This window comes from Ammospiza nelsoni, chromosome 3, assembly GCF_027579445.1.
Source record: "Ammospiza nelsoni isolate bAmmNel1 chromosome 3, bAmmNel1.pri, whole genome shotgun sequence".
Lineage (NCBI taxonomy): Eukaryota > Metazoa > Chordata > Aves > Passeriformes > Passerellidae > Ammospiza > Ammospiza nelsoni.
Window position 1 is genome coordinate 38453196 of NC_080635.1, and position 15672 is coordinate 38468867.

A 15672-nucleotide genomic window follows, 5' to 3' on the forward strand; every position below is an offset into this window, starting at 1 on the left:
GTGTAGAACGTAATCTTATCCCTAAGGAATTGCAGCTGGGCCAATTATCAAAGACTGGGAGCAGGCCTGACTTTACCAGGCCACAGCTGTAACCAATGAGAAGAAGAGTGCTATAAAAGAGTGGGTTGGTTGGTTGACAAGGGAAATGGAGTCAGTTGGCTGTTTTGTGAAGAGGAAAGAGTGAGTGCTCTGAAGAGCTGCCCACAAGAAACACCAAGAAGGTATGGAACCTTTGTAATAAAAAAATAGTATGGAACCCCTGTGATAAGATAGCAACACTACTGTATTGGTCAGAAGCATATTAATGAGAATGCTTTGTGTGGTTAGTAGGCAATACACAATATTCTACACAAAAACTGACCGAAATCCAGAGGGTACAGTGTTTTCTTGCCCATCTTACGTATGTAGGATATCCATTGGTTTACTATCATCACGTGAGCATTTTTTAATAATTTTTGTCTTGCTTTGCATCCCATTTACTCTCATCAACTCATCTCATCAAACAACTGCTGCATAAGTTGTTTGGACTTACTAGGTATTCTTGAAAATATCTGTAGGTATTGGGTCTTCTAAGTTTAGCAGAGTTTTCATTCTTTCAGTAATTGTTAGATAGGAATTCTCTTCTGTTATTTCTATGTAAGATTTGTCGTAATGACAAATCTTACATAGCTGTGTTATTAAGCCCGTGATTTATGGAATGAAATGTTAGCTCCTGAATTTTTACTTTGCTTTTTTCACTTAAGGAAGAAAGGAGAGCCCCCTGGAAGGAGAACTGCAAGGGCTTGTGGGCAGGGAACGTCGTGGCTAAAGAGTTAGGGTGCAAGGATCTGTGCAAGACTGTGATTGTGCAAAATCATGCATTTGAGGCTGGTGTGTGCCCCTGTGTGTTCTCCTACTCCTGGATGCTCCACTGAATATGGCCATCACAGACCCCTTTTTAAGTATTTAAGAGGTCTTCTAAAAAATTGGAAAGCTTTGGATTTAGTCTTCTTTCCTGATAAGTCTTGGTGCATAGAATTAGGGGACATACCTAATGATTGAAGTTTTCTGTTTCAAGACCAAAAATTATATAATTATTCTCTGGCTTATTTTACTGTCCTATAGATGATGTTTTAATGTCACGTTATTGTTTTGTATTGGCTATCTTCTCAGGAAAAGGTGCATGTGTACTTTTATTGACATTGTAGCCAGAATTTGATAAACTTTTTTTTTTCACCACAGGAGTTGAAAACTTATGTTCTTACTTCTCAAAGTTGTTCTATTGATCTCACTCTTCCTGCACTCATCTGCTATTTGTGCTCACCTTTTCTCTGGCTTTATTTACTTCTCCTCCAGATGGTGTCTTTTTTATATCACAGGATTTCTCTTGCAGTAATGTTCAGCTGGGTGTTTGGGAGGAGGGCAGTTCCACATAGAAAGAAAACTTCTGGAGAACATAAAGCTTATACCAAGACATTATTAGAATGCCTCATGTGATAATTTCTACTGGACCAAAAAAAAAAAATCTCATAGGAATGAGCTTATTATAATTCTAAATTGTAATGCATGACTGGGAAATATTTTTCATGGGAAGTATATGTGTATTACCTGATTTTTTTATATTTTCATGCAGTGTTTTACTAACTATCTCATGCCCCTCTAATTTGTGTGTCCTTCATTTAATTCATAAGGTTTTATATTAAAGATCAGAGGAACAATTACTAGAACTTGATTTCATCTCCTGTGTAATGCAATCTATCAAACTCAGAAAGTGATCTCTGTATATGATGTGTAACCTCTGGTAGAGCTAGGAGATATGTTGAGTTTTTTTAGAAAGTAAAGCAACTAAAGGTAATAGTGGTGTCAGAGTCTGCTTTAGCTCTAAATTATGCCAATGCTTAACTTATCCAATGCAAGGCTATTAGAAATTTGCAGTTCATACCTATATGAATTTATCACACTTCAGTCAAATTTCACTGTGCGAATATTGTAGAGTCAAAAAAAATACTTAGAGAAACATACTATCCCTAAAATTCCACAAAAGTAACATTTTAGCATGTTTCTGCCTTCTACTTAAAATCTGTTTAAGTCGTGATTATTTTATGAGCCTCTAGTATGCCTTTGGACATATTCAAGATGTATTACAATATTATGATTCAGGACAACAGTCAAATTTTAAGATTGTATTTGATAGCTTCTGAAGGCTTTTAGTCATCCAGTTGTTCATCTAGTATGAAGAATTCATAGACAGTGCACTAAAATTGTGTAACATCTGTCACTTTAATAAGTAAAGTAAGTTCCAGTGTATCAATAAGAAATCAATGAGTTGTGCATTTAAGATTGCAGGTAATTTCACAAACTCTTCTGTCTGATGCTGACAAAAGAACCTTTATAATAGAAATGTTAACTGAGTGCCAACCATTGACAATGCTGTGCCTGTCAATAGTATAAAGTGTTTAGACTTTTGGGTGTAAATTTTATTGAAGAAATTACTGGGTTTTACCATATTTGGTTTTGCTTGGGTTGTCGTTTTTCCTTTTCCCTGACACCAGATAGAATTGAAATATTTATCAGCTTAAGTGAGAAAACAAATGACCCTTTACTAATAATGGAACAATTCTGCCTCTATTGTACAATATTACATTAGACAGTAATAACAAAGTGTATATTGGGTGGAAATGTTAAAATATATTTGTAGAGCTAATTACAAAATTGCCATTAACAAATCAGTTAACTCTAAATTTCTTCCCTCCATTTGTTATTTGTTTAATTGTTCTTTATCAGGTCACTGTTTGGTAGTATCTAGGTGATTATTCTCATTGTGTCATATTTGTTCTTTTGCTTCTGGCAAGTGGAACACTTTGAGTTCTTGTTCCTTTATAGAATTAAATATTCTTCAGTTTTTAGTTAATCTCTTCAAAGATCGATTAAAAAAATCTTGCCTAAGGGTGTTTGGCACAAATGTTTAGTCAATGACAAGGCTAAGCATTTCTGAGCAAAATGTTTGTTCTGATTGCTGAAATAGTTCCTCTGAGAGCTCCTTTAGCTGAGATACTCATATGACCCTTTTTCTGCTTCAAGTCACTGTTTAGAGTTCATACTTAGACTGAATGCAGATCAGCTGACTCCTAACTAACACTCTTCCCAGTGGGCTGGAGGTAGACTCTCTTGTGTCAGTAGTTCTTTTGAAGCCTTCACTGTGCTCTTAACACAGAAATTAACAAAATCATCACCTCTTTCTAACTCCTAGGTAAATATGCACAAGAATACATTATCATTTAAGGGGACCTTGCTGAAAGCAGGTGTCAGTCTTCAGAAAATAATTTCACAGTCTGCATTTTCAGTAGTCTGATGCATCACTTTTATAGTCTTGATTCAAGTGTCTGACCTCCAAAGAGGAATGGAAATTCACATACATCCCTATATTCAGGGTTGTGTAGGTGTTCAGCATGTCTGTCAGCACCTAAACATGTGGAAGTGTCTCATTCTCTTCACCAACAATGGAGGAGCCTGACCTTAAAGCCTAATTTAGGCTCTTTGAATTTACCCTGACATTGGGGGCTGGTGTTCAAACCAATCGTGGGTTTGTGCTGTGGGTAACTCAATGGGCTGAAAGCTTTCCATTAAGCATCTAGAAAATGCTATAATGTAAATATTGGTTATTACCAGGTGAGCATTCCACTTAATGTAATATGTAATGCTCATTATATGAAGGGATTCTGTAATCCTCTGTGGTATACTGTTTCCTTTAGCCTATATTTATAGGTTTCTTTATGCTTAGATTTCTTTATACTCTAGGTTTCTTGATACTTTGTTTTTCCAGTCAATTTCCCTGTTTTCTTGATCCCTGCCTGACTGACTGCTTTATATGTATATTAACTTTACTTCAGGGTCCCATAGACACACTGTAAGACAGAGTAGTTCACAAGGTATCCATTAAGGAGCTGTAATTGTGTCTTGTTTTCTTGCAAGTTGTAAACTGATCAAAATCATCATTTTGGATCCTGTTTTTCCAAAGAAAGTAAATAAGGTGTGTTTTTAAGGGAGATCTTCATAAATATTGACATGGTTCTTGTGTTTTCAGAAGGACTCTCTAGAGCCACTTAAAATTTGTAGCCTAACCACAAAAGATTATGCTACTATATGAAAAACACCCACAAAGTGAAAATAAGCTACAGCACTAGGTACCAATTATTCAAACTAGCAAAGTCTGTTATCTGCAGGGTTTTGTTTTGGGTTTTTTTTTCCTGGTTAATTAGCATAAAAATTAAACTTCTTTTGCTTTTTAATACAGTATTTGGTGTCTAGTAACATGACAAACAAGCCTCTTGTTTGGATCACCCTTGTCTCTTCTCCATTATTTCCAAAAAACGTGAGGTCAGCTGTTCATGGGTGAAACTGCCATTTCCTCAAATGCGGTTTAAAATGACCAACAGATGCACATCTTTAGGAGTGAAGGCAGGCAAATGCACAGACACCATGAATGTGTAAGCCTTGTTTCCTCATGAAGGTGTTTGAGATATGGTGTGCATACTCATTCACCATGAAAAAGGATGGAATTACAAAGAAAATAAATAAAATGGCAAAATCACAAATGAATCAGGCAATCAAGAAAAGATTGAGTTGCTTTCAGTCAGAAGCTATTTCTTGAAGATGAAAACTTAATAACTGAGTTACACAATTTCATTGTGAAAATGAACAGTCTCTCTCAGAGCCTAGACTTCAGTGTTGGAACTACAAGAACGTTGGTGACTCTGGTGCTTTTCCAGTGAAGTGACTGGTACCAGCAAAGCGGATGGCAGGGGGCTCAGCGGCACGCGACAGAACTTCTTGTAGAATCAGAATGTGTGAAGCAGATCCTTTTTGAACTTCACTAGTAAGCAGAAGATCTTTTCAAATAATGGCAGAGGAGAAACCTCTCACTTCCTCGTTGGTTCCCATTTTTTTACTATAGGAGTAATTACATATGACTAAGGGTTCAGGAATCTGTCACTTAAGTTTTGCAATTAACCAGGAAGTATATTGTTGTTTATTGGGTCCCATTGTTGAACCTCCTGATTTTAATGTTATAGAAACATGAATTTAGTGAAAAGGTATAGCATTTAAGAAACAAATCTCAAATTTTACTAAATGTTTTCTGATAGTTAAAACACAGGAAGGGTAATCATAGTAACTCCTCTAGTTTGCAAAGATTCCAGCTGCCAAGTTACCAGTAAGTCTAAGCATGGTAATGTACATAAAAGATTTGGTTATATAAAAAAATTGTGTAGTATGAATGAAAAATGGCCTTGAGGCAATAAGTTCTTAAAATAGAATTAAGTGCTGGATAAAAGGCAGATAGAGGGAACAATTGCTTTGTATAAGGCAAATATCTGTGTTCCCATGTGAGAAAAAGACCAAAATAATATTAGCAATGCTCAGTAATATAATATAGGTTTTGTAATTTATGGTTTTTATGAGTAAACATATGAGATTCATGTGGGTGTGCTCCTTATGTAAGTGAAGGATAATTAATAGCATGAAAATAGCACTTCATTTCTTTTATTCACCATCTGTAGTTTGGGAAGGGTAATAAAATTAATTCTTTCAAGGATAGGCATTTTATGGAGAGTTATCATTTGTTAATTTTTTTTTAGAAATAAAATGGCATGAATTACAGAGGTAAGATGCTATCATGGGATAATAAATTGTTAAGATATTGATAAAGATCTATTTTGCATTTTTGTAAAAAAAAATCTAATGATTGTGTGTTCAGTTAATAGACTGGGATAAGTATTGGAAACTTAATTTATCTGCTCAGAGTATATTTTTTTTTTTTTACTGTTCTAAGTAGATTTGCAGCCTACATTAAAATGTTGATCTTTAATGACTAGTTATGCCTTCTATAACTACCAAAAATTGAAAAGAAACTGATATCTGGGAATGTTCTCTGTTAAGAGTATAGAAAGTGGAATAAGTATCAGTAGTTTGTGGGGCTTTTTGCTATAAGCCTTCTAGGTATACTGGTTTTTTTCTCAAAAGAGTATGATTTACTGTATACATGGTGCAACCAGAATTCAGCTATCAAAATTTAACATTCTAACCTGAAAAAAATCATGCTTTTGCTTAAGACTTGCGAAAGAAGTTTTGAGTTTTTCAGAATTGGTATGCTTAAATCTTAATGGAATTTAAAAAAGATGAAAAATTTCCATTTTCACTTCACAAGTGATGTTTTGGGGCTTTTTTGCGTTATTTAAATACTCCTGCTAAGAAGAACTTCTGTTTAGTTGTCCTATAATAGATATGCTTCTCCTTTAAACTCCAAATTTCTGAAGTGTAATATAAAAATCTTGAGAAGGAATTTCTGTCAGTGTTAGCTGCAGTTGTTTGCATAAGATTGAAGATGAACATGTAGATAATAACATCAATGTACAACTGGAAAACAGGAAGACCAAGATGGTGGCTGTTCAGGTGTGTGGATGGCTGATGGCAATGCTTGTGCAGTGATGCTGCCTGAAGAAGCAGGAGGGCCTGAGTGACTCAATTTTGGCCACTTCTCAGTCTTGCATTGAGACTGTACCTGTCTTCCTGATAAAGTGTTCCTTTGTAGCACTGCCTCATCAAACCTCACAGCAGTTTTTGGTCCTCAGCATCTTTTGTCTTTTCCACACCATACCTCACCTTTCTTTCATTCATTCCAGGCTGTGTTTTTTTTTTTTTTTTTATTTTTAAATGCATCCTTTTTTTTTTTTTTCTCAAGTCTCTCTGTGTTGCAGGAATGAAATAAAATAAGGAATCTGATAGCTTCTGTTCCCACTGAAGAAATCTGCTGTCTCAAGACTTCTCATAAAGTTTTGTGTTAAATGAAACAAGAGGTAGAACAATCCTTGTAGCATCACACAAATAAAAGTTTTCAAGGCTGGAAAGAAACCACCCATCAGAATTGTCTTGAAATCTGACTGATAGGAGTTGACCTATGCAGTTCAGGGTGACTGACTCATTTCTGCCAGTCTGCCAGGCAAGTCAGCAGCACATGGTGATCTTCAGTGTCAAACACTGCTGATAGGTTTAATGAAGTAAGCGTGGATATCTTCCTCTGAGCTGTGCCAGAGAGGAAATTGTTCGCAAGCAAGACTAATGCACTCTGAAAGCTGTTACCAAGTTTGAAAGCCTGACTGCCCTGATTTAGGTTCTTGGCATAGAAGTCAAGTTCTGTAGGAGAGTATGTTGTGTAGTTGTGCCTTTTTAATTATTTATTTGATCATCTTTCCCAAAAATAAAAAGCTGGGCAGAACATTAAGACTGAGAGGATTTTTGAAGCCTGGGCACTTACACTTTGTTTGTCATGTACCTTAAAAACTGTGGTTTACGTTCCGATTACTTTGAGATTATATTGGGATGATCGGGACTTTGTCCAGCTGGGTTTTGGTTGTCTTTAAGGATGGAGATTCTACATCATCTTTGTGTAATCTTCCAATGACCTTTCAGTCTTAAAAAAAGGTTTTCTACGATCAGTTCAGAATTTCCTTTATTGCAATTTGTCCCCATTTGCCTCTTTTTGTTTTGTTATGCAACAGTGCAAAGAGTTTGGCTCATATCTACTGTGCTCTCATGCTTGTAACTGAAGGCAGCAATGAGATGGCTGTTCAGATTCCTCTTCTTAAGGCTGAAAAGTTTCTCTCACTCGCCTCATGTGTCATGTACTCCAGTCCTCTCTTCATACTGGTGGCCTTCACCAGCCTTGTTTCAATGTATCGATGTCTTTCTTGTACTGGGTAGTCTGAATTGTGACCTTATTCTTGAATACAATCTCACATACACCAAATAAAGGAGAATGTTGAATTCCCTCAGCACCCTAATGTACCCCAGGACATATTACCTCATCTTTGCCACAAGGGTACACAAATATTCCACTTGCTTTTCACAGAGAATCCCCTAAGATCTTTCCCACAAAGCTGCGTTCTAGCTGGTCAGTGCCTGGTCTGAACTGTTCAAGTACAGAACTTTGCTTTCACTACTGCTGAACTTTGTGAAATTCCTGTCAACTCATTTTGCCAGCCTGTAAAGATGTTTCTGAATAACTTCCTCAAAATTTGATGTAGCCTGCTGAGTGACATTAGATGCTGCATATCACATTTGTGAATATCTCCACCTCATGAAGATCATGGGTCAAAGGGTGAACTCATTTCTGCCTCAATTCACTGCTCCTTGAGAGTGACAAACAAGTGACATAATTCTTTTACACTCCATAATTTTAAAATTTAATTCACCACTGTTTCTTGAAGGGATTAATTGCTTAACTTATCCCTTATGTGATGAATATAGACTACAAATCTCATTTTTTTTTAATCACTATTATAGCTCTGTGAACAGTGGATCTTATATCCATCATTCTCTCTGATAGCCTGCAGACCTTTCTATATTTACTATATAAAATTTGAGTTGAAGACATATATAATTACATTTTCATGATGCAAGAAGGAGCAGCAATGTAGTTCATCTTGACAGGGCCACATGATTTTACTATTCATTTCTAGATTATGTAGATTTCTGGTTATGTAATGCAAGTAAAATTTTAGCATCTTCATGGCACTACTAAATATTACAATGCAGTACTTTAAGTGCTTTCTGAATTTTGTACCATTTGAATACTTATTTTTCACTTACAATTCTAGGTCTAAGTTGGCAGAAGTTTGTTAGTGACTAGGTTTTCTATGTGGAGAAGTACATATGGCTAGGTTCTACATAGCTATAGTGTTATATTTGGTGGCGATTAGAATAAATGTGGGCTGAATACACACTTGTATTGGTAGGTTAGAGCAAAGCTAGCTAGATGTATAAATTAACCAACATAATTGGGAAATGCAGTTTTTAAATACTAAATTAACCAGACCTACTTTATTAAACTCCATGGAAGGAAAATAGCACTAGAAATTTAAGTTTTCTTAATGAAAGCAAGCTTATAGTTTTATATGTAACCTTTGAAGCTTCATGTAGTATTGTGTGTCTTGGTTTTTGTTTACTTTCCTTTGGAAGTCTGTCTTTTGTGTTTTTTGTCTTCTTTTTAAGAATGATTTCCTTAGTATTTTATAAAATTGGGCAGGAACATAAGTAGAGAAAACATGCTGAAAAGATTGGCAACCTGTATTTATTTTGTAACTAGCCTTAATGGAGACTTATTTACTCTTTCTTTACTTTCTTCTCTCGTAACAGTCTGACTTTTTGTTATAGTCTCATTCTAATCATCTATTATGATGGGGTCTAAAGGGTAATCTAAAGTATCCAGTCTTCTGCATGGCACTTAGGCACAGTGTAATCATATTAGCGCTCTTTCAGTGGTTATGGTGGGGTGGTGATGGTGTACAGCTGTAAAAATGAATATCTCTGTATTCCATAGTGCAGTCAGCAGACAGTCTGCAGTGCGAGTAGAAATTTTGCTTGTTTTTGACCAAAAGGACTGCAGTCACAAGTGATCAGAGGTATAATTGAGCAACAAATTACAGTGAATGTGAATTAAACAAAGCATCCTTGGGGCTACATGGCAGAAGGTGTGTTACTAATTCTTAGAGTTATTAGCTCGTAATGACTGGCATCGTGATGATAGTTTGTTCTGTTACTAAATTCTTGGAGAGTCAATTAGTTCTATGAAACACATTTTTCACAATGTGTGATTCATACTGAGAGCTTTATCTCTGGTGATCAGATCACATTGCATGACATAGATGTGTATGTGGTTGAATTAGTCAGAGTTTAGAGGAAAATGTTTAATTTTTAAATTTAATTTGAACTAATATTTAGAAAAAAAAGAACTCATCATGTAACTTCACTGCATGTGTTTAGTGTATCACATCTTACGGACTTTTTGGATTTGTGTGGTTGTCATAAATTATTCAGTGAAGGGAAAGGCCAATGGTGGATCATTTTCAGTTTTATTGTTTCTCCAAAACACTAGTTTTTATTAAAAAATGTTATGTTCACATTTCTAATGGAATTTGAAACTTATCTCTCAGGCAGTAAAACGTTAATGATTAAAAACTATAGTTTGCAGTTTCTATGATAAAATACCATTGCATTTGACCAGATATATAGCTAGGGATCCATGGCACTGTTCTATAGGTGAATTTATCAGGCTTATCTTTAAAAACCTGATAAAACATGTAAGAAAAATAAAAGGCTTTCAAGCATTGTAGTTTGACTGAAGTTAAATCTTTTACTTGTTCTTGAAATTTATTATATTTTACTAACGTATTTATCTAGGCAACTGGAAAGAGTCTGACTTGACATAACACAGAAAATTAGTTTTGCTGGCTTGCTCAGTTCTTAGCTTGTCTGCTAATAGTAATTCCATGCTGTCAGTTGTGATGATGGCTTGTGTGGTAGCTCAAAACTAAATAGAGCCACCAGCCTAACTCAGCAAACAGTAAATATATATAAACAACTTTCTCTCACTGTTGTGGTTAAGGTAAAATGTAAATAAGGGTGAAAAAGCTTAGTATTCTATGACAAAATGTTAGGATGTCAGCTTCTCTCTCTGTTTTCTCCAAATGTTGTGAAGGAATGAGTTATTTTCTGCAAATCATAAAAATTATTTTTTTTTAAATCAGCATGTCAACTAAAAATGTCTCATTTTTATCAGAACATATAATTTAATTATACTCAGTGCAGCCTATGAATAAGTAATATATTTACTATAATGCTCTTACAGTTACATTTGCTTGATTGACTGTGCTTTTCCAGAATTAAAGTGATGGGTGTTGACTACTGAAGTTTACTTTTGTTAGGCATTTCCTAACAAGTATTTTATTAAAAAAGAAAGTGAGAAAGTACATAGAACCTGATATTTTCTTGTACTTTGTTAATTCATTAATGAAATAATGAATTAAGTTCATTATTTAATGAAACTAAATTCTTTAATTTAGTTATTATGTTATGCAAAGCTGTTTATATTTCTCAGAATGCTTTTATTGTTAATTTCTAAGTGCCAGAAACTGCAGAATTACTGACAGCTCCATCTCAGTGTCATCTCAAGGAAAGCTGGTAGAGAGTGTGTGAATATGTGCTGTGATAATCCTTCTGCTCACAGTGGAGGGCGTTCATAGCATAGGTCTATCAGTTTTTTAACATGTCTAGTTATGTTTAATAATATCTATGTATACATATTACTGAATTGTATAGTAGTTACACAGTTACTTGATACAGACATTTATACAGTCATAAATGTGTTGTGTTTTCACAAAGAGATAGGTGATTCACAGCTAAGTTACTGTAATACATTTCTCAAATTCTGTTTTTATACCATTTGGGTATGTCATAATTAAAAAAAAACCAATTTCATAAACATAAGAGAATGTATATGCCATATTAAAGCAAATTTATCATTATTTTTTACCATGCAGACATAACTCATTATTTTATATGGATCTGCAGAGATCACTTGTAAGTATTTTTAAAGAGCTTAACCTTTTAGCACAGACTTAGTATAAAAAATGTTATTCCAAAGATTGCTTTTCCCACCTAGCAATATTTGAAAGTTCATAATGGCAGTATTTCTTGCATTCCCTTTCCTTCCAGCCTCCATAGCATAGCTTGGTAGCTGGTAGGGGTGTTGCTAGCAGCCCTAGTACTTAGAAGGCATAGCTGTTACCATTTTAATAGGTTTTTACCTTCTTTTTTTTTTGATAAGTTGTCACGTTTACAGTGTTTGCAGCAGTTCTTTAATTTGGTGTAAACCCCATAGGCTATAGTGTGTGTTTTGTGACATGAAATGCTCTTCAGCTTTGGCTGATACATAAACTTGAATTTTGGAATTACCTTTCTTATTTCCAGAATAACTGTGGCCAACTACCAGAATAATACTGTTTCAAAATTTGGAGTCAGACAGACCCTTCAGCCAAAGTGAATGCTTGAGAGCTCTTTCATCTCCCTATATTGGGAAGGGTAGGGCAGGATCCAAAAAACCCCCAAGCTGTCCTGTTTTCAGAACTTGCCTTTATCCTACCCATGACAAAACAGTAGAATGTCTGCAGAAGATATAAAGCTTGGTTCTTACTCCTGATAAATGCTGCCCAATGTCCAAACATTTATTTCTGGCATGCAGTTTCCCTTCTTTTCTTCTTCATTCTCTGCCTCTGATACAAGCACCACATAGACACAAAGTTATCTTAATATTCCAACCTAGATAATGAGAGGTAGAGGAGAAAAAGAGACTGGAGGAAGTTGTTCTGTTTGCCGAAGGTGGAGCTATTTGTTTGCTTCTTCCTTTAAAACAACACATAGGAACAAATACTGTGTTAGTTGTAAAGCATACCAAAATTAGGAAATTTCAGTTTCTACATTGCCTATGGTATCTTAATTACTGCTTCTTTGTGTGTTCATAGTGTGCTATAATTTTTAATAACGTTAGAGTAACTTTTATTATTTAGTCTAAAGGATAAACTTGGAAGAGATGGAAATGAGATTGCATGCACACCTATTAAATCTGCTGGGTTTAGGTTACTGCTTCATTTTGCAACATTAAAATCTTTTGCTCTATCACTATGTAAACAAATGTGATGAAATCTAAACAGAAAATATCTGGGAAAATAATATTTTTGAAATATATATTATGTTAGGTGCATTTTATTTCAGTCATTTGGGGAAAATGCTGTTCAGGATTGCTAAAATGTATTTGATCAGAAAATACTGTTCAGAACCAATAATGTTTAATATAATGTATATCCATCTTTACTATTTTTGTGTTCATGCATGCAATGAAGACAAGAATATCTAGTTGTAAAATTCTAATATGCTAAGTGCTATGAACAAAAGAAAATTTAGATAATATAATAGAATTCCTTTTATGTAAAGCCAATGTAACTCAAACTCATTATGGTGATGACTACCCTTATATTTGCATCCTTTTCTGTGCGCAAATTAGACTTAAAATTATCACATGATAATAGATGCCAAATTTGCATGTTCATTGCATCAAAGATTGCAGACTTCTTCACAGTGTAAATAATTTTTTCAGCTTTTCTAATTCTCTTTGAGATCCTTATATTTTTGCTATAAATTCATCTGGGTAATCCTGGTCACGGATCATGTTCTGTTTCTGTTTAGTAGGTCTAAAGAGGCAAACGGAGAAGAGAAAAGCTTCTGTGAGTTACTTGTCCTTTCTTATGACTCAAGCCCTTCTGACCGTTTTTAATATTTCTTCTGCTTCAATTTGCTGTATGTTTGACTTCCATCTTGCTCTGTCTGCAAAAGGGACTCCTTTAGCACATATTTAAAGAATATGACATGCTTCCTTGCTTATGCTCTCTTAAATGCTTGCAAATTACTACTACATCCTTCTTTCTGCAAAAATATTTTGAGTTTTTAAACCTAGTTTCTAAAGGGAGAGAGAGAAAGCCAAAGAAACTGAGAAAGGCCAAGGTCATAAGAAATGTTAAAGGAGCTGTGATTATTGTGGTGTTGGGTACTATGGAGGAGAATACAAAACAGTATGAAACTCCAGCTGGGAATTCTCCATCTTATTAGAACAATTTTTTTTGCTATATTGCCACTGTAGAAGTGTTTAAACTTGCCCTTAAAGGACTCTTAGCATATCAAAGGGCTAACTAATCAGGAAAACTAGGGTGCTGAAGCTCTATCTGTGGTTTAAATACAGAGTTGTAAGATTTCTGACTAATTTGTTAAGGCTGAAGTATATTTAATTGTTTTAAATGCATTTGTTTTTTGAAGCTGTACCAATAAGTAATGCACATAGGATGCATTTATACTTTGCTCTTTACTGTACTCTTTTTATCACTATCAGGAAGCAATAAGTAATAACTGTTACAATCAACAGGTTATTTCTTTTGTTGCTTCTCTGTAAACTGAAAATTATTTTAAGTATATTTATATTACAACTTGAGTGAGAAAAAACATTTGTTGAAATCCTCACTTACAAAATTAAATTATGTAGGGTTTAAAAATGTTGATTTTTGAAAATCTCATATGCAGTCTATATGCTGAGAATTCATAGGGTCGTAAATGTGGTTATGATGAATTCTTATGCAAACTTCTGACTGAATTGCTCACTAAATGATTAAATAAATTTTCTCTAAAAGTACTACTTCTAAAAAGAGGCTATTGCAATAAAACCTAAGCAATGATGTTTCTTGTTAGAGAAGCTATGCTACATTTTGAAAAAACTGAGCCTTGACTAAACTTCCATTAGTTATATCTTTATCCTCCAAATGTATATAATTACAATCTTCAATCAACTTATTTTGAGAATTCTAACTTCAACTTCTATTTTTCACCTCATCAGACACATTGGAATGTTTTAATGATATAAATTGTTGATGTCTTGAGCTGTTGTTTTAAGATTAGTTAGTTGCTCTGCCTAGCTTTTAAAATATATCTGTTTGTGTGAATTTAGGGCAGATTCCCCCCAGGGTCTCCACATATCCTCACAAGAATCCCAACGTTGGATTGCTTGTCGCTGTTCAGAGCTGAAGAGAATTAGGAGGTTTCAGAACCAGCTATCATGTGAAAAAGCAATAAACTTGTTCATATGTATCTGTAGATAAGCTGGATTTTTTTTTTTGAGCAATATCCTTTCAATTTTCATCCTCATTTCTTTAAATTAAGATGTTAACCACATAAATTACTGTCAAAAAGGAATATAATTCAGCTAAATATGTACTTGTATTTGTCATTCTTAATTCTGAGATATTTTGATTGTAAGACTGCAAGTTAAGTATATATGTATATATCTGATTTTCCAAGAAGGCAAACGTGCACATCTGTGTTTGAGTACATGGTAGTGCCTTAATTTATAAACGTTACAAAAGTTAACAACATGCACAATAGCAACTACACAACTTGAGGCTTGAGTTTACCCTGTGATCATCTCTGGTTTTGAATCAATGGTTTGGTATGGTTTGGTTATATTATTGCTTTATTAAGAACAATTATTGTTTTAAAAAATGAAATGTTCATCTCATAGTTCACTGTCTCAAAGATTAAAAATAAATCTTGCAAGCATCGTTAAATTAATATTTTTCACTTTTATGAATACTCAGTATCTTGAGGGTGATAAACAATTGACTGTTGAATGGCTTTTCTTTTGATGTAACATTCTTAGGTGTTGAGTCAGAAAAAATAAGGATTATTTCATTGATTCTGAATTTTGCTACTTCTGATATCTTAGTAGGTATTGACTTTGCTCTCCATGAGAAAGAATAAACTTCAGTTACTCTGTAGATGCAATTTCAACTTGCTGTTTTATGGCAATTCTTCAGATAGTCATCCAGACAAATCTGTTCTTGAAAGCTTCTTGAAGGCTAATTATATACCCTATATTGAGATGCATGTGGTGTCAATGAAAAAATTGTAAATCAGGACATAATTATGAAGTTTAGTATATCTTGAAAAGAACAAAGAAGAAAATGGAGCATTTTTTCCTTAATGCAGTTGCTGTTCTTCTTAAAGTTCTGAGATTAGTTTAATTGGGGTAACCCTGGTAGAGATTCATGCAAACCTATGAAACATTAATGCTGATTTCTATAGATTATTGTATTTGGTAAATTGCCATAAAATATACAATTCACTAAAACATTTCCTGTTAATTTGGTGTTGCATGACATGACTTACTCTCACATGTAAAATGTCAATTGTAATCATATATTACTGGGATTTATTCTTCCCAATCCAGTCACAAGAGAAATGTAACTGATTGGCACTTTT

General features: G+C 34.3%; 1 protein-coding gene and 1 long non-coding RNA gene across 2 annotated transcripts in view; both read left to right on the top strand.

The window, feature by feature from the left end:
* PACRG (parkin coregulated) overlaps positions 1 to 15672 on the top strand; it is a 210668-nt gene that overhangs the window by 8252 nt on the left and 186744 nt on the right. The gene's annotated exons all lie outside the window — the stretch shown is intronic.
* Positions 148 to 15005, top strand: LOC132071855 (uncharacterized). The gene is made up of 4 exons (XR_009418219.1): positions 148 to 221; positions 11355 to 11394; positions 13057 to 13094; positions 14363 to 15005. It is a non-coding gene; the product is annotated as an uncharacterized LOC132071855 (long non-coding RNA).